The 24441-nt window shown below is 36.5% G+C and overlaps 1 protein-coding gene across 1 annotated transcript in view; it reads left to right on the forward strand.

Moving 5' to 3' along the window:
* P5CDh1 (delta-1-Pyrroline-5-carboxylate dehydrogenase 1) overlaps nucleotides 1-12591 on the forward strand; it is a 59776-nt gene extending 47185 nt beyond the window's left edge. The window contains exon 8 of the mRNA XM_069132648.1: nucleotides 11472-12591. The gene's annotated coding sequence lies outside the window, so the exon portion shown is untranslated. The remainder of the gene's footprint in view (nucleotides 1-11471) is intronic.
* Nucleotides 12592-24441: the final 11850 nt, after the last annotated feature.

Below are 24441 nucleotides of genomic sequence, written 5' to 3' on the forward strand. Positions count from 1 at the left end.
AATAAGTCATTGTATGTACATATGTACGTATATGACATTTTTTGTAAATATTTTTAAGCAAATATATTTCTATTATTCGAATTATTTCTATTCTATTCTACACACACTATTCACGTTTACTAGTACATGTCTGTTTTCGTGTATTCTCTCCTGTTTTACAACGATGTAACCGGCACTTCGAGACTTTCCCACGTGCCTTCGACCAAGCTACGTCTTTGACGATGGTCTTTGAAGGTGGCCTCTTCGTGAATTCCATCGTCGAACGCGACCTAATTGCTCCGAACTACGTTTCGCGCAATCGAATTTCCGACGATTCCGCCACCCTCGCGTATCGATTTCCTGTTCGCTGGCTAGTGCGATTAATTTCGCTCGACCGGCAACTCACTCGCAGTATGATAATTAAAATTTGTTGTCGAATCGCGATACTATATACCGATTTTGGTCGCGATACCAATGGAACAGGCTGATCCAAGGAGACGGAGAATTGTTGTGTTGTCGGTACGTACACAACGTGTCAAAAATTTAGTATTATCATAGGTATATAGAATTGAAAGAAATTGTTAATTTAAAGTCCGTATTTATTTTAGAAAATTCTTTAGTCAAAAATCTATCCAAGTTAAAAAAGTTAATACTGATATATATACAGGGTGGTTGGTAACTGGTGGTACAAGAGGAAAGGGGGCGATTCTACGCGAAAAAAGAAGTCGAAAATATAGAATAAAAGTTTTTTTTAATTTTTCCATCGAGACAACGATCTACAGTGAGATCCGTTATAACGTACCGCACGCGTACCGAGCGAAAATTCAAAGTCGATTTTCTCGAAAACAAAGCCTCAAACGAAAAATTTTTATTCTATATTTTCGACTTCTTTTTTCGCGTAGAATCACCCCCTTCCCTTTCCGCTTGTACTATCAGTTACCAACCACCCTGTATATAAGTATATTAATAATAATTTAGTAATAGGTTTGTATGTCTACAGAAAATTGGTACTGTAAAAATGAAATATAAAATCGGATTAAAGAAACACTTCACGGGAATATAGGGGTATGCGCGAGTACTTTTTTTAACTACCATAAAGTAAGTAGTATATACAAAAATTATTAACTTGCTTAAAATACTTCAAATTCATATTGACTTATCATCCCACATGATTTTTCCATTCCTTTATGTCTATGTTTCCTTTACGTTGCTAATAGCCCATACAATCATTTAGTACGATTAGAAGCAATTGATGAAAAAAGAAGAAAAAAACAGAAAAGAACAAACAAAGACGAAATTCCAATAAAGAGCGTTCGATCGAACGAACGTGAAAGAAGTTCAAAGAGTAATTTGATGAACCAACAAATTCGAAAATTAAATCGATTTGAAAGAAGATAACATAAGTAGTCTAAATGAAACGTTCTAATAAAAACTGAAATAATCTAAAAAAAAGAAAAAAGAAACGAAAATTGGGGATGGTTCGAGAGCAACGATAATGGTGAAGCGAGAAGGTTGGGATAAACATGAAGGGGTGGAAGGAAACAAAACTACGGAGAGCGAGAGACGGGCTGGAACGAGGGATAAGCGAACGGCTATTCCGTTTCGTTAAGCAATTCCGACGCGTTTCGTCCGATAACGTCCGGCCACGAGGTTCTCTCATAACAAATGAATTTATTCGTGCGCGAGTTTACGCGGCGGGCCTGGTCACGCGGATAATTTACAAGGAAACGGGCCACGCGCGTAGATACCGGAACACATCGACTCTATAGTGTTTCCGCCGCTTTTTAACCGGAGGGTCGCGGCTTTGTTTGGCCGCTTTAAAAGGCACGGCCAAGTCGCAGCGATTTTTCACTTTTAATCTCGGCCAACCCAACTCTCCTCTCTCCGTCTCTCTCTTTTTTTCTGGCCGAGTCCCGTGGCCAGGCTCAACAGCTCGTTCGAAGAGCTCTTTTTCTCCCGCTTCTGTTTTTTGTACACGTCTGCGTTCTCCCTTTTATTTTTTTCGTTTGTTTGTAAAGGGATGATCCTTTATTTGATAAAATTTTTGCACACGTAAAAGGCGAGTGTTTTTTTTCCCCCGTAAAGATTCGCTTTTTATTTCTCCGTTTAATATTTCTGACCACGCGTGCAAGTAATGCAAGCATCAGTTGCTCGGTTGCTGCATTTTTAATTTGTTTTCGTTAAGTAGGTTTCGATGGAATATGGAATACGTGGAAGATATTGTACGTTGTAAAAAGGAAGCTTAAAGGTCGTCTAGGAGTTTTATTGAGAGATTTAGGAAAGTAAATTCATCCTTTTTTCTTGTGCGATAGTAGTTTTTAAAGTTTATTACGCATGAAATAACATAGAAGAACATTTGTTTTTATTATGCGGAAGATACGAAAGGGGTGAAATATGTAGAAAATATTGAAATTTGTGAAAAAGTCGTAAGAGTTGTTTGAAATCTTGATTGAGCGATTCGCTATTATAAATTGTTTTATATTTTATGCAATAATAAGTTTTAAACAGCGCAATAACGTATTTCTAATATTGTGAAAATAAATATCCCTATCGTAATTGATTTAATTAACTCCGTGTTAATCCAAAACGAATGTTCGATCTTCTTTAGAGTTCTATTAAATTCCGCAACTAATAATTACAATGGACATTCGAATTATTAATGTTCATTAATATTGCTGATGTGGTTGCTATCTGTCCATTGGGCATTTATTAATTTCAATAATGCCGAGTAATTGTTTTTGCGAATTCCGTGCTTCGAAATCGTGACAACGTTGAACTTCAATGACGATATTGCCGCCATTCAATTCCATGCTTATGCAGCGCTTCTATTGAACAATATTACGTATATCGCAATGGAAACTTTTGGAAATTATTTTCAACCTTCATCATCGTGTATACCAAAATAATAATTCATTTAAGTCTTAATTATCTTTTATTCATTTGTCCTGGAAGCAATAATAGACGACGATTAACGAAGATGCATTTATTCAATCATTTCATCATTTTGGAAAATTTTCGATCATGCTACTGTCGATTGTGTTGCAAAGATATTTTGTAGGAAGTCATGGAAGGAAAGAGGCCATGTAAACTCTATTCCAGTCGTCTCTGTCTTTTGATATTCTACGCGCGTTCTTTGCAAACGAGATTCCGACCAAAGCTAGAGGCGAAAACGGGAAGAATTTTCAGCTGGCTCGTGAAACGTCGTAAGAACGGACGTTACACGTACTGCAAACTATCTTAGGATGTTCCGACCGGTACGTGTCACTAGATCCTTTCCGATTTGCATTATTATCGGACGTACTTTTAACACTAGGGATGAAATCGCTCTTCAGATCTACAGAAACAATCACAGTAAACGATCTTGGCAAATTTTTTAAGGATCTTTGCCTTTTTTCTTTTTAGCTTACTCGGGGAATTAAGAATTTCCATGTTTCCTACTTTTGTAAGTTTGAGAATTATATCAGATTTTTCTGTAAGTTAAATGAAAATAATCTTCCTTGTTTATTAAGCGTAAGCTTATGATACTATTGCGATGTTTAAAGATATTTTTTTCAGTTATGTACTTTAGTTCAAGAAATAAGTCTTTGTTTAATAATTTAGTAATGAATAATTTCATATACTTGAACCTAAAATTAATTAATATGTAAATGCTACAATATATACGATTATTATAGTTAATCGATCCCATCATTTAACATAAATATTCTTTAAATGACGTTGCCAAAATGATAAAGAATAGCGTTAATTATAAAATATAGTCAATAATAATAATTATTATAAAATGTGTAATAGGTTGAACAAGACGAAGAATATAATGGAATTAAAATGAAATGCACGGAAGGGTAAAGAGTGGAATTTATTTTAACGTGTAATAAATACAGGCATCTCGCAGTTCATAATTATTATCACTCACGACAATGTTCGTTTCGTTTTGCGAAACAAAAGTGCCTCGGTGGCGTACGAAGAGCATTGTGTGCGCACGGAGGTTTAACCGGGGGAAACGCTTGGCGACCAGCGTCATCCGGTGTTAATACTTCTCTCGGTGAACAGGAAAAACAAGATTGTAAAGTGTGTATTCAGCGTGGTGCGCGTGTGCGCCGTTTAAAAGGCGTGCACTTTAGTCAGTAAACAGCGAGTTTTGTTAATCCCGTGTAACAGAAATCTGCAGGTAATACCATGAAATATCGCGCAATCTCCCGTAGAAACCATAAATTGAATATGATGTTTTATTCACGTACGTTTTAATCATTTTAAGTCGATCTCACTTATTTTTCATTGTTTATCTTTCATAATAATTTGATCGTGTCATCGGAGCGATATAACCCTCCGAATCGGGAACACTTTTTACGTTTTATCATTTAACCTTTTTCCATCGTTTCCTCGCGAAACAAATGGTTAGAATGTCGTTAAAAGATAATTAGCCGTCCATCAAATGCTTTCTTGTAATTAATAGCTGCAGCGCGGGAAGAGTATAGAAATATACAGTGTGGAATCTTTATTCAACTTGGTTTTGGTAATCATGGTTATGCAGAAATACAATTTCTCAAGTCGATACTCGCCATAAATATCGCCAGAAACCAATTAAAATTTCAAGAAACTTGCCAATCTCTCCAACAATTATCTTTTCACGGTCTTTCAGAAGCCAAATTGACCGACTCCTTCCAATAAAATTTTCAATTTTATTATCCAGATAAGTCAGATGTGTGGCTCTCCTTCCTATAATTTTATTCATAGCAAGAAGATAGCATATGTAAATCCTATGGTAAATTTACAATACATTTCTAACATCCTTGCGTTTTTCTACCTTTCTACTTATAAAGTAGACTACTATTCTTTCAAGTATTGATAACTGAGATACTTTCAACCAACCTCATATTTAAATTTCCAATTTCTCATCCCTCTCGACTGCTCTAAAAACTTGGTACCCCAAGTTATATCACACTGACGTTACATAGTTGTCTAGGTGGCAGGAAAAAGCGCTAATAGTACATCAAAAGTGGAGTGTAAAAATGAGGAAATCGGGAGGCGTCAGACACTGGGTGGATGTCGCGTCGAGACAGGAAAAAGGCAACATTAAGAGGCGCTGAGCTGGCGACACGGCAATCTCAGGAACTGGCAGGAAAAAATCCGCCCTCCCTGACGCGCGGACCGCCTTCAAAAAAGGAACTGGCTAAAAGGTCGTTAAGGTTAATGTGGCGCGAGAAGACGAGGACAGAGAGTGAATCCCCTGAAGGCGGTGGCTCGCTTCCTGCTTCGTTTCGACGTTTGGCACCCTTTGAGGTGTGACTTGTTCCTAGTGACAACCTCACGACGTCATCGAGAGATCTCGTTCTTGCGTTATATTCGTCCGATTCGAGTTTCTACACGCAGCAAAGGAATGGTTTAGTAGCTAGGGAATGGACCAGAAGAGAGATATACTAGATGGATTCCAGGCGTCGGGGAGCATTAAGGGTTTAGGAGCTTCGAGTTTCGAGAGGGAATGTCTCTTGACTTGTACGTGGATCTCGTTGGTCGCGGAGATTTCGGGAGACTGGATTTTTCCGAGGAGAAAGTTTCGAGATTTCTTAGATGCATGTTGGGATTTGCTTCTTTCTCTTGCTTTCCTTTTTTCCCTTCTTCCTGATATATGAGGTTGTGTGTTTGGCAGATTGAACAGTACATAGTGTATGAAATATAATTTGATTTATAAAGTGTGAGCTGAAAGTGTGATGGAAGATTGTTTTGATACAGCAGACGAAGATCGCCGTGGCCAACACTGTCCATTCAAGTTTTTCTCTATTGTTAATTACTTCCAAGAGGAGATCAGAGAAGGAGAATGCTGCTATAGGTCACGTGTATCAATGTTAGGAAGATTTATAATAAATATTCGAAGCAATGATCAGAATATTCGTGTAATTTTCTTATGTGAGACTAAACTTGGAAAAAATTTGGCGAAAACATAGATTGAGTATTTGAGGAAATAAATTTTATTTCATAGCTTTGATTTATTTCTGTACAAGAAATTATATAAAATACTAAATAACTTTTGGTCGTATCTTGTATAATAATATTCGCACTATAATAGTCAAGTATAAGTTGGTTTTTGGAATGGGGAGAAGGAGATGTAGTAGAATGAAACAAGAGAAAATTCTTCTTTACCATCTCTTTCCCTCATTACAAAAGTATCTGAACTCTCACGGTTATGCAAGAAGAAGGGGAGACTGAAGTAGAGAAGCAAGTGAAAACGGATCGTTTGTAGCCAGACGCGCTACATTACTTCATAACTCGGAACTCTCGCATTCTTTTAACAATCTTATCTCACATTCTTTTATAAACTGGCAGAAGGAAAAGGAGTAACATATAAAACGAAATAAAACCGTGGAAGTAAGAGTTCGCGTTGATGATTAATAATTAAGAATTGAGTAGATATAAATAATACAGTAAACGTGTTAATAAAGAATTTCTATAGTTACAATATGAAAGATTAATAAAAACCAATAAAAAGAAGAGCAAATACATTGACATGGATGTCACATTTGTACAAATATAAGAATTGTTTTGTATCCTTTACTGCGTGTATCGGCTATTTCTCGAATCGTTTCGTGTACTTTATTATTTTTTGACAATTTTAAGTTTTTAATTACAATATCTTTTTTCAACGATCGATTGTTAATTTTTTATCGAATAAAAATGTAATCCTTCCTCGTTTTGTGTTACGTTTTTCGTAAAATTTGTAATAGAAGCATTTACTCTGCGGTCGGCTTGTATACTTGTCATTGCTTGATTTTACCTGCGCTCCTCGTAAGGGATTTTTGAAACTAAACCTCGCAGTTAACAGGCTAAAAGTTCCGACAAAATTCATCTTTCACGAGTCAAATCATTCTGTACGGTTATTAAAGGTCGAACGATGGGAGCTTCAAAACGAAAAATAAAAACGATACAATCGTCTGGACCCGGTTATCGTCAAAGTTCGCGTCACATCTTCTCTTCGTGGCCACCAGCTATTTATTTTCACGGACAAATTTTATTATCAAGCAACGGTTGAAGTTAGCAGAACGGCGGGGGGAATTTTCATTGCATATAAAAAGAGAGAATCGCGGGTTCATAGGGCGACGGGGGGCACGTTTCACGCCTTCAGAGAAATCCTTAAAGCCGTTTAAGCCCTGCGGTGACGCCGGATCTCACGTAGCCACGGTAGAGGCGGAGCCAGGAGTTGCGGCGTTCAACGACGGATGAATGGAGCTTAACTCTGCGGCTGTTACGATTTGTACGCGTATTCGTTTCCGTAGATTCGAATGGTTAATTCACCTATAATCGCCGCATTTCTCCTGCGTGTCGCATTTTCTTATTACACATCACGTTCGCCGGCTTAAAACGCGAGAATGGAACAACGAAAGGGATAATTATTAAGTTTTATACGTGTTTCTTATTATCTTTCCGCGTTATTACTCTTTATTATTTATTTTCTGAGGATATTGCATTGTTTGTATATGATATAGGATACAAGGAACTATATTTAGTGACAAAACAATAACGATTGTTCTTAAAATTCTTCCTCTCTTCCTTATGAAACAGGAAAAGGGAAAGGAGAGGAAGAAAAAGGCCTTTTCAACATCATTAGGCATTAGGATAGTGTAGGACACGTTGAAAGATGTCTATGAGATAAACGAGTAAGGACTATAGCTAGTGCAGTACGGTCTTCACAGTATTTTACTTCTTTCACTCCCAAAACTTCTTTTGACATGTTAACATTTGTTTGCAATAAAGAAGTTAGAAAGAACACTCCTATGGAAAATCATAGAGCGTGACAATTTCGTATTTTATTTAAACTTAGCTCCGCGTTCTAAACATTATAGCGAGCGCTTTGTTTCAGATATTTTACGTATTTATGCATATTATGTACATTTGCACGTTTTGAAATTCTTCATAAATGCATAAACATGTGCAGTTTACACACAGTAACGAGAAGAAAGAAAAGAAATGAAAGCACGGAGAAGCCATTGTTTCGCTGCATATACATTTTAATTTGCTGGGACGTCATTGTCAAGTAAAAGCCTCTTGGTACGAAGATATTACTACGCTAGGAGAGGGCGATGGGGTGAATGCGGGATCATCCGATCCATACCGCCGCCATGATATATCATAAGTTCCATTATCCGGCTCCCGTGTTACATTATCGCGGCACGTTTCGGTTTAAAGGCATCCCTCAGGTGAAATAGCCATTGCCTTTCTTGCCCTCTTCTGTATACGACGTCGTGTAAATTCAATTTAACTGGTTCGGAGGATGAAAGACGTGTCGAGACTCTTCAACGCCCCCTCCTTCCTTTTACTTCTTCTTCGGCTCGACCGATTTAACGGGGTAATTACCTACGTAGCGTCTATTTAGACCAGTAATGGAACTACCACCATGGTGTATTTCTTCGATTGAATTTTATGGTGGATTTTCCGCTGGAAGATGTAGAAGCTCGTTACCGGCTTCACCGGGATTCGCTGTTCAGATTTATTTTGGTTTTCCAAGAGTGTCTTTGAAGAGAGACTAATCACAAATCGAATAGATATTCGAGTACTTGTATTTTCAATCATATTAATACAATTTTTATACTTTTATATCCTAGTACGATGGTTAAAAGTCTCTTTCGTTGTAATTTCCTGTGGGCGAAAGTAGCTCGTTAATGGCTTCATTGAAATTTGTTGTACGAACTTATATCAATTTTCTAGGAGTATCCTGGAGAGAAGTAATCACGAAAGTATCGTAATATTTGTATTTTTCATCTAACTACACAGTTCTCGTATTTTTATATTTTTATATCTTCGCACGAAGCATAAGCAAATTTTCCTATACGTATAAAATGGAATTCCATCTTCGATAGATTCATAAATAGGATATTACTGTATAGCGCTATAAATTGTGTTTATTATATGATATTTCAAATTCCCTGTTTCTATTTTCTATTCGCTCGGAAAAAGATATATTAGAAAATGCAAAGAAACAAGTAGCAGCAAATTGAATCGATACGTATCGAGTCACCCGTTATGATAACGGCTATGTAGATATTAAATTATATTCAGCATGTTTGCAGCAGCTATGGCGAGGAGGCAGTGACTTTGTATTAGAGGTCTTCCAATATGGGACCATTTCCTGGCCCTCGACCTCTGTCTCGTTCGAACCTCTTTTTTCTCTCCGACATCGACCCTTTCCTACCGAGTGCTCCCGTCATGCTGCGGTGTTCCGGTATTATGAGCTTAGAAATATCATAATATCGGCGACGTGTTTTCCGGAATATTGAATTTTGAACAGGAGAGAATCGGACGAAAAGTCGAGCGCTATTCTCCACGAGGAATTTAACACCTGGTTCGTCTTTTTGAAACGCCAATGTGTTCTAAGGTATTAAATATTTAAAGGGTACCTTTACTTGCTTTTAAGCTCTGTTCCCAACGAATTCGATCTCTCGAATTGAAAGGGATTTCAAGTGAGAAAAATTGCAGGATCTTTTGGAATTTGTATATTGTATGAGACTCTACAGAAGGAATACAAATTTGAAAGCATGAAAAAGTATTCTTTTCTGTAAAGACTACTTTTCAGATTAATTAAATGACTGACTCGTTTCGAGAAGCGCGTGTCGGTAAGAAACGATCATTTGAGATAATCTTCAACTAAAAAATATTAAACGATCAATTCTTGTCCCAACTTACCTGCACAAATATACTTTAATTAGCAACAGGATTTATCCAATTCTTTTATTTAATAACTATATGAAAGAAATATTCCAGTAAACTGAGACCCTATTGTTTTTCCATATTCCTAAATTAACCTTTGAATATTCCATAGAAAACTATCGCAAAGCGTACCGTAACTCTACGAAAAAAACTTACATTCCGCTGTCGAGCCATCGAACGGAAAGTTGCTCGATATCGCGGCATTCCACTCCTCTTAAAAAACAAATAACTCGTACACATCCGGGAACATTCCCCCCGGAGAATCCGTTAAACGAGAGGAGGAATTATCGAGGAATCGTCGAACCGTCGTCTTTCAGCGACTCCATCCGAGCGGGAGCATAATCTCGCCTCGTTTCGTGTCAATATAAGGCGAAACTTCGATGAACCGTCACCCCCCGTGGGAGGGTTGCCACCGCCGTCACTCTGCCGACTTTTTAATTGCGAATCTTCCGCGAAGAGATATCGTAACTATCGTCCAGGGAGAGAGACAGGGTACCGCGATAAAATTCCACGCCCGAGAACCGAATGAAAAAAGACTCCGATTTCTTCGACGATTTTTTCATTTCTTCTCTCCCCTGTCGAACAACTTGTCCGCGAAAATTCAAGAAGATATTCCGCGTCGAGAGTCGCTCATCAGATACACCCTTCCTGCCCATTTCTTTTTTTACTTTCCTGAAAGACGGCTGCCTTTGAGCAAAACGCGGAGAAAAGTTGCAAAAAAGTTGAAAAGCTTCCATCTTTTTTCTATTCTCTTTTTATTTTCCTCGTCTGCGTGCCCCAACCAGCAAGCGCGGACGGAATCGTCCAGATCAACTTTTATATAAAATTCCCTCTCTACCTAGAGGCGCGTGTAAATCAAAGGACGCAATTAATCGGAGGTTGATTGCAATACTTCGCGGACTTTCAATATCCAATTTCGAGCTGGCAAAGGACCGCGATGGTGGACGACCGATGCGAGCTTCCGCCCACTCTTACAGCTTCGTCGCGAGCCGTCGCGGCTATCTCCTTGCCGGACACCGAATCAAGTCCGTTCTACCTTTGTGCGGGTCGTTTCTGGGATCTATCAACTTTCCATCGAGTCAATTTCCACAAGGCGAATCGAAAAATTGTTTTCGTTTTGCTTCTGATTCGTTTGAGGATTTACTTAACGCTCTCTCGTTAGAGTTCTGTTGCTACGGTAAATTGCAGGCATTTCGTAGATTGGGTGCCTTTGATGTATGGTATTAGTGTATGATGGCGAAGAAATAGAATTTATGGTAGGAATAGAATTCTACAATAAGGAAATGGAAACTTAAAATATAAATAAAGAAGTTTGTATTTTTCTATCAACGAGCAAGATACATCTGTATTTTCTGTAATTTTTTTATATTTTTTATATGTATTTTTTCAGATATAAAGAACCTTCTCCTTTCATAGCACATACCTTTTTTGAAAATTCATTGGTTTAATAATTCTAGTATAATATTAAGAGCTCGTATTCTTTTCATTCTATTGCACACTATATCGTATTTTATATCACGTAAAACAAGAAACTTATTTGAAAACAAGGGAAGAAAAATCATAAGAGATCGTCCTAGACGTATTTCCGAAAAATTTTGCCAAATTTCTCACATCATTGTATTGTAATAATTCGACCAACTCTTATGTATAAAATCTATTATTCAGAATAATCTTGAGTTAACTATAATCAATTAGCATGCACGAAATAAATTATTCATCATAAAATAACTTTTAATTATCCAACGCGAGTTTATCTATACGTTATAACACGATATAAAATTCCTTATCGTTCACAGAGTTCGCATGCAACTAACTAACGTCCGCCTTCGTCTTCGTTCCGTCGAAGAACGTTGCATAGTAGACGGACGATTATACAGGCCAAGTGAAGAGCAGCAAAAACTTGGCAAAAGAAGCGAACGCGGAACGCTAGAGCAAGAAGATAATTCCCGCTGATCGTAGGAAGGATACCCGGTCTTTCCGGATCCATGGAAAAAAAAAGGATCGAAGAGATTTCCAACCGGCGAACCGTGGCCAAGGAACCGAGCCTAATGGGGAATGGAGGCTTAATTACAGGCTCTGGCGGATATTAAGGGTATGCACGGCAGCTCAGTATAAACGTTGAAGCTGTCGTGTGCGTCTATCGGCTGAAATTGACTACGATAGGAGCAAACGCGGTGCAACCACAGGAAAGGAGACAGATAGACGGAAAGGGAGAAAATCGAGGAAAATAAGGTGAAACGAGGGGTTTGGGAGTTTGAAGAGGATAACGCAGATAGATTGACAGATAAGTACCACCGGGTAAAAAGCTGAGTGGTGTCTAACGAGTGACGAGCAAAGTGAGAGATAAAGAGGCGCGTGATAACAGAGATGGAAAGAAAGAAGACAAAATGGTGTCTGGTTATTTGCATTGCTTGAAAATCGACGATGTGCACGATGTAGAAACATTAAATGGTCATAATTCAAGCACGTTGACAGCTCTAGAATATACCAATTAAGGTAGCTGCACGGTGGCGGATATTAAGATCGAGCCTGGATACACGCGACACCGATGTTATCGTCTTTCGCCGCCTCCGCGCATCAATGGCTTCGCCGTGTGTGGTTTTACACACGTGCCACTTGTCACGTGGCATACAGGATCGTACGTATGTGTGTAGGTAGACGTACCACAGGGACGTACACGAGCAGACGTGGCAAACATTATTGGGATATTGGACACATAGTGGCAGCGGGCTACCAACGCGGTAAGCAAACCTCTTTAGCACAAAGCAAATGGGAACTCTGATTTAACACGACTCAGTAGTTGGGCCGAAACTCTCTGAATATACTGATTGTGGTATCATCGTGGTAGCAATCTACGACTCGTTTGGTGGACATAGTGATTAAAATGTTTTGGATATAGTTTCTCCTTTAGGTGGTTTTTTAAGGGTGAATGTGTGTGTGTGTGTAGTAGTATAAATATAGAGTGAATCACGAAAGTATTCGAAGATTTACGATACATTTTTATGAATATATTAGCCTTTTTAAATTATACAAGCCTTTATACAAGCCAGTTATACAAGCCTTTTTGAATTACCATTTTTATTTAGCAAATTATTTAAATACTGTTCGACGCTATCATAATTGAAGAATATACAGGAAGAATACGATAAGAATTTCCTGTTTTCTACAGGGAAGCAGTTTTAAAATTGAATATATTGCTAAATTGATAGCATATTAGCAAAATTACCTTTGGCTTTAGAGCTAGAATATTGTTCACAATATTAAAATATTGTTTGTCTTAATAATTATATCTTTGGCTTCGATCAAATTTCTCCAACTTACTATCAATAAAGACTATCTTTGAACCTAATAGGCTGTTTCCATTTTAAATTGTTATATTAAAATTCTTCTGTTTAATAGTAAAATGATTACTAAAATTTAGCGATCTTCTATGATATTGAATTACTACCAAACGATCCTTCGCCTTCATTTTACACAGCTAGATACTTCTTACATGTTATTCTCATTATCCAAACAGCGATAATCACCATGTCATCACGTACCCTGAGAGCCTATAATAACCCCTCGAACCATTCACCTCATCTTCAGATAATCCCTAAACCTTTTTCCTTCGGCAGTTATCTACCCCCTTTGCGACGATGTTTCACCAATATCGAGCAACGACATCGACAACAATGATATCAAAAGTTATTCAAGCCTGTGATCGATATTTTCGAAGCTTTTAGACCCTCGGCTGACCTAGTTTCTCCGTAATCTAAGGCCGTAACGAAGACATTAGCGTGTTGAAATTCGAGGGTAATGACCAGGATGGAGACATTTATACAAATGAACATTTTTACGAATATAATTTAAAAAATCGTACCTAGATCTAGAGATTTGTTTTACCAACTTACATATCATAACTGGACTGGCCATTTGACATATTTATAAGAAATTTAAATTGTGAAAAATGTACACAATGTAAATAATCGATAAAAATGTATAAAATATCCAGGATATAGTGTAATAGTAATAAAAAGTACAGTATAATAATAGAAGTATAGTGTACGTAGAGAGCATAGTAATAAAATAAAAGTATAGTATGATAAAGTCCCTATAATATTTTTCATAGGTGAAACAGTTTTCTATCTCGGTACCATTTTTTAAATTATATTCATAAAAATATGAATTTGCATACATATTCGTAGTCTAATTATAAGAAACACCACGTTTTAAATATTTCATAGATTTATTTATTACGTGTAATCTGTGCCTTTTTCAGCCTTCGAATTATCCATAAATGCATAAAAACCCGCAGTGCAGTAATTTGGCCTGACCGATATGTAAGTAATATAATACAAATCAGCGTTGTCGTCGTCGATTAAGATATCTTGCCAAGGTATTTCCAAGAAGTTCCTACGATCGAACGGTCTCTATGAATGCCAATGGTAAATCCGATCGACTCGGTCACGCGAAAATCTCTTCGTCCATTACGCTAACGCGAGTCCGAGTCGAGAAGCAAAGTACGGTGTCCGTTTTATATTGGACGCAAGAAGATGGAAGCATAATCGTTTCTCGTGCGATCATACGTTCGTCGTACTGGCCGGTTGCGTGGACTTCGTTTGAAATTCTATGCATTCGGGAAAGGGGATGAATATTCACGCGGAGCTCAAAGACGCGGAGTACGCGCGTGCCTGTTTCGCTCTGCTCGTCCGCTTGTAAAAGTACTAATTAATGGTAAATACCGGCGATGCGCGTGGAAATCTGATGAGATTGTTATTTTCATAACGTGAATCTTTCCATTCTTTTTTCCCTGACCAGAGAATAATTTTGAATATTTTTAGAATTTTCCATGAACCTCTGTGGCTGGGATTAATTTCATTGGAATTGAATATGAATTTTCTTTTTATGCGCGGTTTATTACGTTTGAAAGCTTGTATTTGTCTTGGTGACGGACAAAAGTATTGATTTATAAAGAGACCAATATTTTTTGTATTATTAAATACATTCAAATGTATCTAATTGTAGACAGCTATACAAAACTGAATTTAATCCCAACAAAAGATCTTAGTAAAATTTTGAATAAAATTGAAAATTTAGTATTATCCATACCACCTCCTTTTTAAATACCCTTTTAAATAAATAATTTAAATAAACCACGCTTTTAAATAAAAGATTTAATAAATCTTGCTTAATCCAGACATATCTACCGAATTATTTTTTTAGAACAATGATCGTAAAATAATTCTCTTTTGCGATTTCATATTTTACATTATGCTTTTGTCTGGAACGTTGTTATTGCAGTTAGTATTTCAGATAATAATAATACTATAATTTAATTAGTAGATTTAATCTAAAGAAAAGATATTACTTTTTAAAATATTAAAACAAATTCGGACGTGTCTGAGCTAAAATATTAAATTGCGCAAAGTTTAATTTAAAACGAAAGAAACGCAGTATCTCTAAAACATAAAGTGTCATGTTAATATTTTAATATCCTTTAGAGATAATGAATTGTTATATTTTAAAAAATCTCAAAGGTAATTTTAATCAATCTTTATTACGCAGCAATAAGTGTATCACGCCTTACGATCTATAAATTTCGATATTGTGTTATATATGGGTTTTATGTTACGTTGACGTTATATTAACGTTAATTTAGACGCCCCGACGTCTCTTCGTTTTTTCCTAGACTCTATTTTATTTGCAGTAAATAGCCGGGATATGATGCTGTAACGTTGTTGCGGAAATTGTGTATGAAACGATGATGCCGTTATAAAAGTTTTATCGGATAATATTATTTACTGTTTTATCCAGATTTTTATCCCAGCTCCGAGGTATATTATCTATTATGTAATTTCATCGTATAATATTGCTGTATTAAAACTTATGAAGAAATTATGCACGTCAGCAAATTATATTCGTGATGATAAATTAATACAAATGGCTCTACAATTTTCTCACATTTATTGTTATATTTATAATAATTTTTTAGTACATACAAAATGGTACGTTTTTCAAATAAAACTTTAACAGGTAGTTCCTTTAAAATACTACATAAAATTAATCAAATATGATTCAACGCTTTTTTTTCGAAATTTATATGAATATTTTCATTATTCGTACCAAACAATAATTTTTAGTATAAACCTTCTCATGATCAAATATACTGGATTTCTAGTAAATTTCTTCTGTCTCTAATGTAGTTGACAATTGACGCATTGAGAATTTTCAGTAATTTTTTCTGGCGTGGCGCAGTGACATGGCTAATTATTTATAATAAGTTAATACTTATTATAGATAAGTATAATTTATAAGTAAGCGTTATAAATAAGTAAATATTACTTAATATAAATATCTAATTAAATCTAGTGTTTAGGTCTAACGTGTAGTGTCTCTTCAGCCTGCGGATCTGGTCCGACGTATCAACTAATCCAGTAATTAGGGGGTTTCGATGTTTGTTGACTCTTTTGCTATATCTGTCGCTATATTTTGCTATTTCCTCTTTGACTGTGGGTATCTTGAGGTCGCGATGTATTAGTTCGTTGGTGACATACCAGGGTGCATTTATAAGGGATCTTAGCGTTTTCGATTGGAAGCGTTGAAGTATTTCAATGTTAGAATTACTTGCTGTTCCCCATAGTTGAATTCCGTAGGTCCAGACAGATTTTATTACGGCCTGACCAAAAATGTCATGAACAAATCTGATGGTCCCGTGCGCTAGACACACCCATCGTTAGCTTTCCTCCGACACAGCATCGGCATTGTAAATTACTTATTCTACAACGTTAGAACAGTCAACATGTCAGTTCTTTTCCCCTATTGCTACGTCAACTATAACAAAACCTCTAAGAGCCTTGCTTGATCACCAACGAATATTGTGCCAGTGTATCGCATCTCTATACGCTAAATCATTGTCGACGATATATATCATAAGCAACGGTGTAACTTAAGTGTTAAAAATATATAGTTTATAACCCTGTTAATCGCAGTGTTATACCCTCTCAACCACCCCTATTATCTTAACGGAAATCAGGGGATCGATCAACTCGTGGTGTCGATTATTATAATCGTAACGGGAATTTACGACTCCTGCTGACGTGTTTCTTCGCGATTGCGTCTCCCCGCGATTGGTCGAAAATACAGACGATACGATAAACTTTGATGAGTAGTATTGACTTGTCAAGTTCGAATTTTGAAAAAAACAAGACATATTTTACAAACATCTAATATAATAATTAGACATATTTTAGAAATATTTAAATCGTAACTAAAAGTAAATCTATTGGACTGAGACATAAGACGATAGTAGCACGGAAGAAACGACAAGGAAAATAGATCTCGGTGGCGTCAGAAGATAAGAATACGGACACGGAATAAAAATTACAGATCCAAGTCATATATTTACCGTGAAGATGCTCTGCCACTGACTTCTCCTGCTAAGCTTGCCAACACCTTTCATATATAATGGCCGTATAAGTCTGCCAGCTCTATATGAAACACTTACGAATCTCTCGCCCGTGTGCAGGCGAGTTCTGCCTCTAGAAAACATGATTGTCTTACTGTCATTTACAGGCTACGTTTGCTAAGTAACTAATGCTCTTCGAATCTCAGCCGGATATGTGTAAGTAGAAGCGTGTTAAAGTACGATTGCAATGGAAAAACCAAAAATTTTATATTTTGGAAGCACATACAGTGCCTTAGGAAAGTATTTGAACGCTTACCATAGAAAACTTGTATGTCTTTATCGCTCGACACATAAATCATTCTAAAGTATCATTAACATTGTAATAAGATAGAAAAATCATGGTTATATAGAGAATGTTTGAAACAAAATTGAAAATGTATACGGAATATCGAATATGCCGTAGTCTTCTTATTTTGGTCCTTACAAAATATGATATTATACGAAATTAGATACTTTGGAAGTCTGTGAAGGAATTCGTTACCGAAAAAGTCGAACAGTTTTCCAAGAAAAGGCTCGTGAAGTTACAAACGGCAAGAAGTCAAATTATAATTAAATTTTTCTTAACTCTCGCTACGAATTTTCTCTACAACCTAATATCTATATCGTTTTCCTATTTTTCAATCTACGAAGTTGATCGGGCCTTTCAATGGCTCGTATATCTCTCACTTTCGATCGATGTTCCGTAATACAAGCGATAGTTCCGATCGCACGAAAGTCTCGCGATGGTCCCCAACGCAAACACACACCGTACGAAGTAAAACTTTTCTAGTGGCAGGAAAGGAATCCTCAGGAACGCCCTGCGATAAGGGTGGCGAGTAATGAGTAATAGGCTGCTTATTTTCAAAGTTCCTTTTGCGGGCTGGAGGTTTGAAAGGAGGGTTGGGTCGCGAGGAAACGAAGAGACGTCTCGACCCCAAGCTGGGTTAGGTGGCAAGGGTGGCGCAGGTAAGACGTAGAGGGGACTGCGGTACTGGCAGATAATACTATTAATTTACTTCCAAGAATCGTAAAATTACGATGAAACTTTAAATTGGATATTTTATCTGAGAATCTTACTGGATGTGCTCGGCCGGCACTCTTTCACCCCCTTTTCGTTCTCCACCCTGCAGGTATCCGGAGTTCCTTTCTTTTCTCTTCGTCCACGATTTCGAGCGCCGTCTCCTTTCACCGTGGCTTTCGCATACCATTCAACGGAACAACGTTTCCATCGAACGAGCTGTCTAATCGGTCTTATCGCAGGAATATCCCTTCCGCGAGCTTTTTAATGGCGGCCTATCAAAACGGCGGCTACGGAAGAGCGTAATCAAGAGCCGGGGCTATTAAGAGACTTCCCGATGAGAAATTCAAGGTACCAACTTCTTTGAACATCGTGTGGTTTTCGAAGTCGTGACCTAACAATTCGCGTGAGAATTGTAACAAATTGACTTTCAACGTCTCGAACTACGGAGAATTGGTAATGATCTTCGTCTACTTATTTAGGGGACGCGATGTAAATTCAATTGGCGGATCTTGAGTTTGCCTGCGAGCAAGTTTATAGGCATTGAATATTGTTAGCAGGAAATAATTTAGAGAAATTTTTTCAATTATACAGGGTGGTTGGTAACTGGTGGTACAAGCGGAAAGGGGGTGATTCTACGCGAAAAAAGAAGTCGAAAATATAGAATAAAAATTTTTCGTTTGAGGCTTTGTTTTCGAGAAAATCGACTTTGAATTTTCGTTTGGTACGCGTGCGGTACGTTATAACGGATCTCACTGTAGATCGTTGTCTCGATGGAAAAATTAAAAAAAAAAAAATTAAAAAAAAAAATTTTTATTCTACATTTTGACTTCTTTTTTCGCGTAGAATCGCCCTCTTTCCTCTTGTACCACCAGTTACTAACCACCCTGTATAATTGAAAAGATTTCTCTAGATTATTTCCTGCTAACAATATTAAGTGCTTATAAACTTGCTCGCAGGCAAACTCAAGATCCGCCAATTGAATTTACATCGCGTCCCCTAAATAAGTAGACGAAGATCATTACCAATTCTCCGTAGTTCGAGACGTTGAAAGTCAATTTGTTACAATTCTCACGCGAATTATTAGGTCACGACTAGTACCAACCACCCTGTATATGATATATGATCTTTCTGTTAATCCTTGACAGGTTATGATCGACTTATTTAAGATCTGATTCTAGTGAAAGAATGGAATGCATTTTTAGCGCTTCGTATATATTTCACAAGGGAAATATGCGTTAAGAATAATTAAGCCGAGGATGTTTATGCAATTGATATCTTCCAGCAAATAATCATTGGAATACAATCTAAATAGAGATTAGTTTTATCATTTTTGCATTGAAGATATGTAATTAAGTAGCTACGTATTTATTTAGACTAATATGAACTTGGTCTAAAAAGTATACGTGTCATATGTGATATAGTCATAGCTATCTACAATTTACTGTGTCAGCATTAACACTAGAAGTATCACACCAGTCAAATTGTTGACTGATTTTAGACTTTTATTTTAAAATTCCTACTTCATGTTATATTTTTTTCCTACAATGATGTAATGACTTAATGACTAAAGAGAATAATATAATGAATTTTATTTTGATTTTCATGTATTTGAATTAAAGACAATTTTATATCAAGGTTATTTATATCAATACCAGTCAAAATGACTGGTACTCGTCAAAGTATAAAGGGGTCGTGCAATCTGTTTATTGAACCCCGATTCACCAGTTTCCTCGTTTTGTACAACTTCCCACACGTTTTTAAAATTTGTACTGCGTATCATTCAATATGATTTTTTTTTATTTATTAATATTTACAATCAATTCTCGTATCGAGAATTTTCAGTAATTTTTTCTGGCGTGGCGCAGTGACATGGCTAATTATTTATAATAAGTTAATACTTATTATAGATAAGTATAATTTATAAATAAGTGTTATTCATTCAATACGATGATATCAGTTATCAGGAAAATTCCGGATCGAATTCCGGTTCTACAATTTTATAAATATGTCAACCCTCGTTTAGGGATCATGGTCCCAGATGGATAACATGGAATTCCATGGAAAGTAATAAACCAATAAATATAAAAATATTCTATTACACCGTATTTTTTAAAGCCCAGTCATTTTTACTGGTCTGGGTAGAAATAGTTTCGTGTTAACTACCGGTAGTTCTAGTGTTAAGTAACTTTGGAATTATAGCGTCGATTTCTACTACATATTTCATTTAACTATTCATTGAAATAACGTGTTACCATCTTCTACTGTCATTACGAAAACCAATTCTCATCTATCGTTTCAATGTACACAAAACTTAAGCAACCTAAATGATCGACGTTCGTTCAGACTCGTAGATGTTTGGTAAAGCGATAGCAAACAGGGCACTCCGAGTAATAGTTCTCAGAGGGATCGTGCGATCGTTAATTTGCCCAGTGTGACTTGACCGATGCAACTGATAACCCATCTTCTATCCTCGAAGTTTCACGGCTGGCCAAACTTCCTTTTCCGTGCAGGAAGTTCAACGATCTCGTGGATGTCGCTATTGGACGACAATGAGCCTAAGGTAACCAGCCTCACCATAGTTGTTGTTGCTGTACGAGTTGGATGATGTCTGACCTCGGTTTCCGTCGTTACTCCGCCACTTCCTCAACCGTGAACTTGCCTTTGAAGGGAAGCTTCTAGCTTGAGTCTTTCTACTTACGCATCGCCCGCACCGTCCCACCAAATTTCGTCTACGTTAGATTCGGGTGGACTTGAAGATGATCGTGAATATATTTCGGAATCATTGATAACTGGTATAAACGTAAGAAATTTTGGGTTAATTCTGAAGGAGATTTTTGTGAAACATGTTTACATTTACAAGAATTTTAAAAAATTCTATGATATAATTTTTTTATCAGTATACCTTTAGAAATCGAAATTAGAGAACATAGTCGTGAATGCAATCACGAAATGTTTTCAGTAGACGAAGAAAGAGAAGAATGGGTGAATACATAAAACGGAAGAAAATTAAAAAAAAAAGTAACAATGTATTTAAATGTAAAAATGTAGCAATAATTGGTTTCTAAGTGTAAGAATCTGAAATACCAAAAATTTCTAATCGATATTTGTAATTCTTTTTCTCATAATTAAAAAGACATTTCAGCTATAGAGAGATTAAATAGCACTTGCACGTTCGATAATATTTTGTAATTACATAAAAAATTATATTTTACATGAAAAAATCATCTGGAATGTTTCCGTTCTTTCATCCCTTAAAGAGTCTACTGTTTCACCAGTGTATACTGATATTGTGTATCGGTGTCGACTCCCTTCTGATGAAGTAAACTACGGTGTTTACGAAAGGTAGGCGACAAACCCCACGTATAGCCGAAAACTAACAGCGATGCGGGTCGTGAAAGCTTAAAATACTCCAGCTTGAAATTTTCGTCGGCACTGCTGCGCCTGAAAATATTTTGTGCCTTGCGGCACTCAAGATTCACTCGTTTTCATTACGTTCCTTTTTTCTGCTCTTTCTTTTTCTTTCTTCTTTCCCCATTTTACTACTTCTCCCTCAGTTTCTCTGTTTGCTTTTAAGCACTTTCCCTTATTTCTCTTTTCTATCTGCTTCCCCTATACCATCTTTTCTTCTTATTCCTTTTTTTAACAACTTTCATCGTTCCATCCATTTCTATCTCTGTTTCTTCTTTTGCTTAAGATACACTTCGAAGCTTCTTCAACGATGCGATCAAGTTATTATTCTTTGAAAATAAGACTAAAAGATCTTCCAAATTGCCCACTTTAACGTTACAATTATCGAAATAATTAATTCACGATTTCTTCTAGAAATTTTAAACAACGATGCACATTCAAGGGCTTTTTATATGATTTTTTTTCAACAAAATACAATATAGATAAATGCTTTGTTTTTCTTTTGCATTAGTTCTAGCACCGAACGACACAACTTTTCTCTAAAATATATTTCTCCATAGTACAAAATATAGCGTCCTTTTTCCGTTATCCAAAAGTTACCTCCGCTAGAATTATTCCTTCGATAACTCTAAACCACGGAAACCTTAATCATCGAAACTGCGCGGTCGCAAATAATCCTTCGCAGTTGCAACGTGTACAGGTTTTCCGGGACGAAGAGCTGGCCGTATCCTTTTCTAGGTGGACGATCGCCATGGGAGAGTGTGCGCGCGGTTGTGTACAAAAATACACGAAGAAATTCCTGGTCCACGACACGGCTTGAAAAGGGTTTGAAAACGTTGGAGGAAGGGAGGGTTTGGGTACATCGGGGGTTAGATGGGTATTTTACGTTTGAGGGGTCGGTAAGCTTCTGATGTATTACTGGCTGAGCCTGCGGAGTCAGCGCTGCCGGTCCAACAAACTGGACAATCCGATTTTTTCCTCCTCTCTCGCTCGTCTCTTCTTCCCAGAGACGGAATGAAAAAGGTCCACGACGAAACTACCGATTCCGACGAACGCCGACTAGCGCCGCGACGCTCTTGTGCCCGCGCCAAGATTCTCATGGCAAGATACAAATTGTAATCCGGCGTGATTGGATCGCGAAATTAGCGGTGCGTTAGTTGAACGTGGACGTTTCGCTGTACCAAGGAAAATTGAAGCGTTTCAGTGAGATTGGATCGTGTGCCATCTCTCTTTCCTTTTTTCTGCCTATCTTTTTTGCATATAATATCGCATGCAATTTGTCATAGATCCTCGGTTTGCTGGAAGAAAGATGCGAATATAGAAATGGAAAATAGAAGTAAAGTGATTAATTGTCGGAGAATATATAAATAAATAAGTATTTAACTAACAATCTTTGGGTTTGGGAGATTTCTCATAGAAATACGCAACTGTAAGACAGTTTTATATAAAAATGAAGACTCGAATAACTTTCATTCTCAATTTTATAGAATTATTATTCCGCTCACACATATTGCACATAATATACGTAAACCGAGACGTTTTAAATGTACATTCGATCACGTCAATGGAAAATTTTGATGTGAACATTTGATTTTTGATATTTAACTCTTGCTCGTAGTATCAAATATTTATTTTCACATTATACTGAAATGTGTGCAAGAAAATGTATTCAAAATGGGCAGCTACATTATTGAAACTTTAGAAAGTATCTACCATTTAAATATCTTTGTCCATTTCATATTATAAGCAGATTCATTATTGTAAGTAGAAATAGAATTTATTGTAGACTTATAAAATTGTTATTTGCAAGCCAGGAATTGATTTCAGAATATGGTACTTAATATATATATATATATATATATATATATATATATATATATATATATATATATATATATATATATAAATCTGCGCAAAATTTTCGATATATTTCTCCATTTATACGCTATAAAAATACATATATATATATATATATGGAGAAATATATCGAAAATTTTGCGCAGATTTTTCATCATTCTTTCTGATTTTTGTGCAATGTATATCTACAGTGTTCAATGAAGATTCGATACATCATACGATCCCTCGAAGAGAATCGACCGTCTGTGTTTCATACTGGCCAGAAATGTATTTCGAAACGGGGTTGCTGGATTTTGATTGACTCTTTAGCGGACGGCGCTCCAGTTTCGATGGATTATTTCATTTCCGCCAGTGAGATCGACTCGTTGCGTGCTTTACGTGTTTCGAGGCGTACGAATTTTTGCATTTAGTCGTCTGTTCTTTGTGGTAGCCCTGTTGGTCGCGTTTTATGTCTACGCTGAACGAGCAAATTTAATTCCATTTTTCTTCTTGGTTGACAACTTAATGATAACGAAAAACGATTCACACATATATCTTTTTCATCTCGTATGTATATAATAAATACCGTTTCGTTCACGTTAACAGCCTTTTTTGAAGAGACCAAAAAGAAGAATTTGAAAATTCACGTTTTAACAAAATTTAATACACGTGGCGAGACGTTATAATTAATCCTGTCATATTCAATGTTGCACTTTAAAAAAACATTGCATTTTAAAAAATGGCTATCTAACTGTATATGTGCAAATGCAGCAAATGTGAATTTAAAGACAGAGATATAATTGTTATGACACGCTATATTTTAATACTATGGTGAGCAATATGTGTAAAATTTTGCAGTGTGTAAATACTTATCACACTTCTATAATCGACTAAAATAACTTTCATCTACCTCTGTCTAGCGAAAGACATATTTTCGTTTCGAATTTCTCACGCTTCGAACTTTTGTAGAAACCATCGTAACTGTAGGATCTTCTTCGGAAATGGAAACTTCCTTTCATAAGTACGCTTTGAGCGTGTATCTCGATCGACAATAATAGTTTCGATCCAGTAAATC

Source organism: Bombus flavifrons, chromosome 3 (genome assembly GCF_040668555.2).
Source record: "Bombus flavifrons isolate JBK064 chromosome 3, iyBomFlav1_principal, whole genome shotgun sequence".
Classification (NCBI taxonomy): Eukaryota; Metazoa; Arthropoda; class Insecta; order Hymenoptera; family Apidae; genus Bombus; species Bombus flavifrons.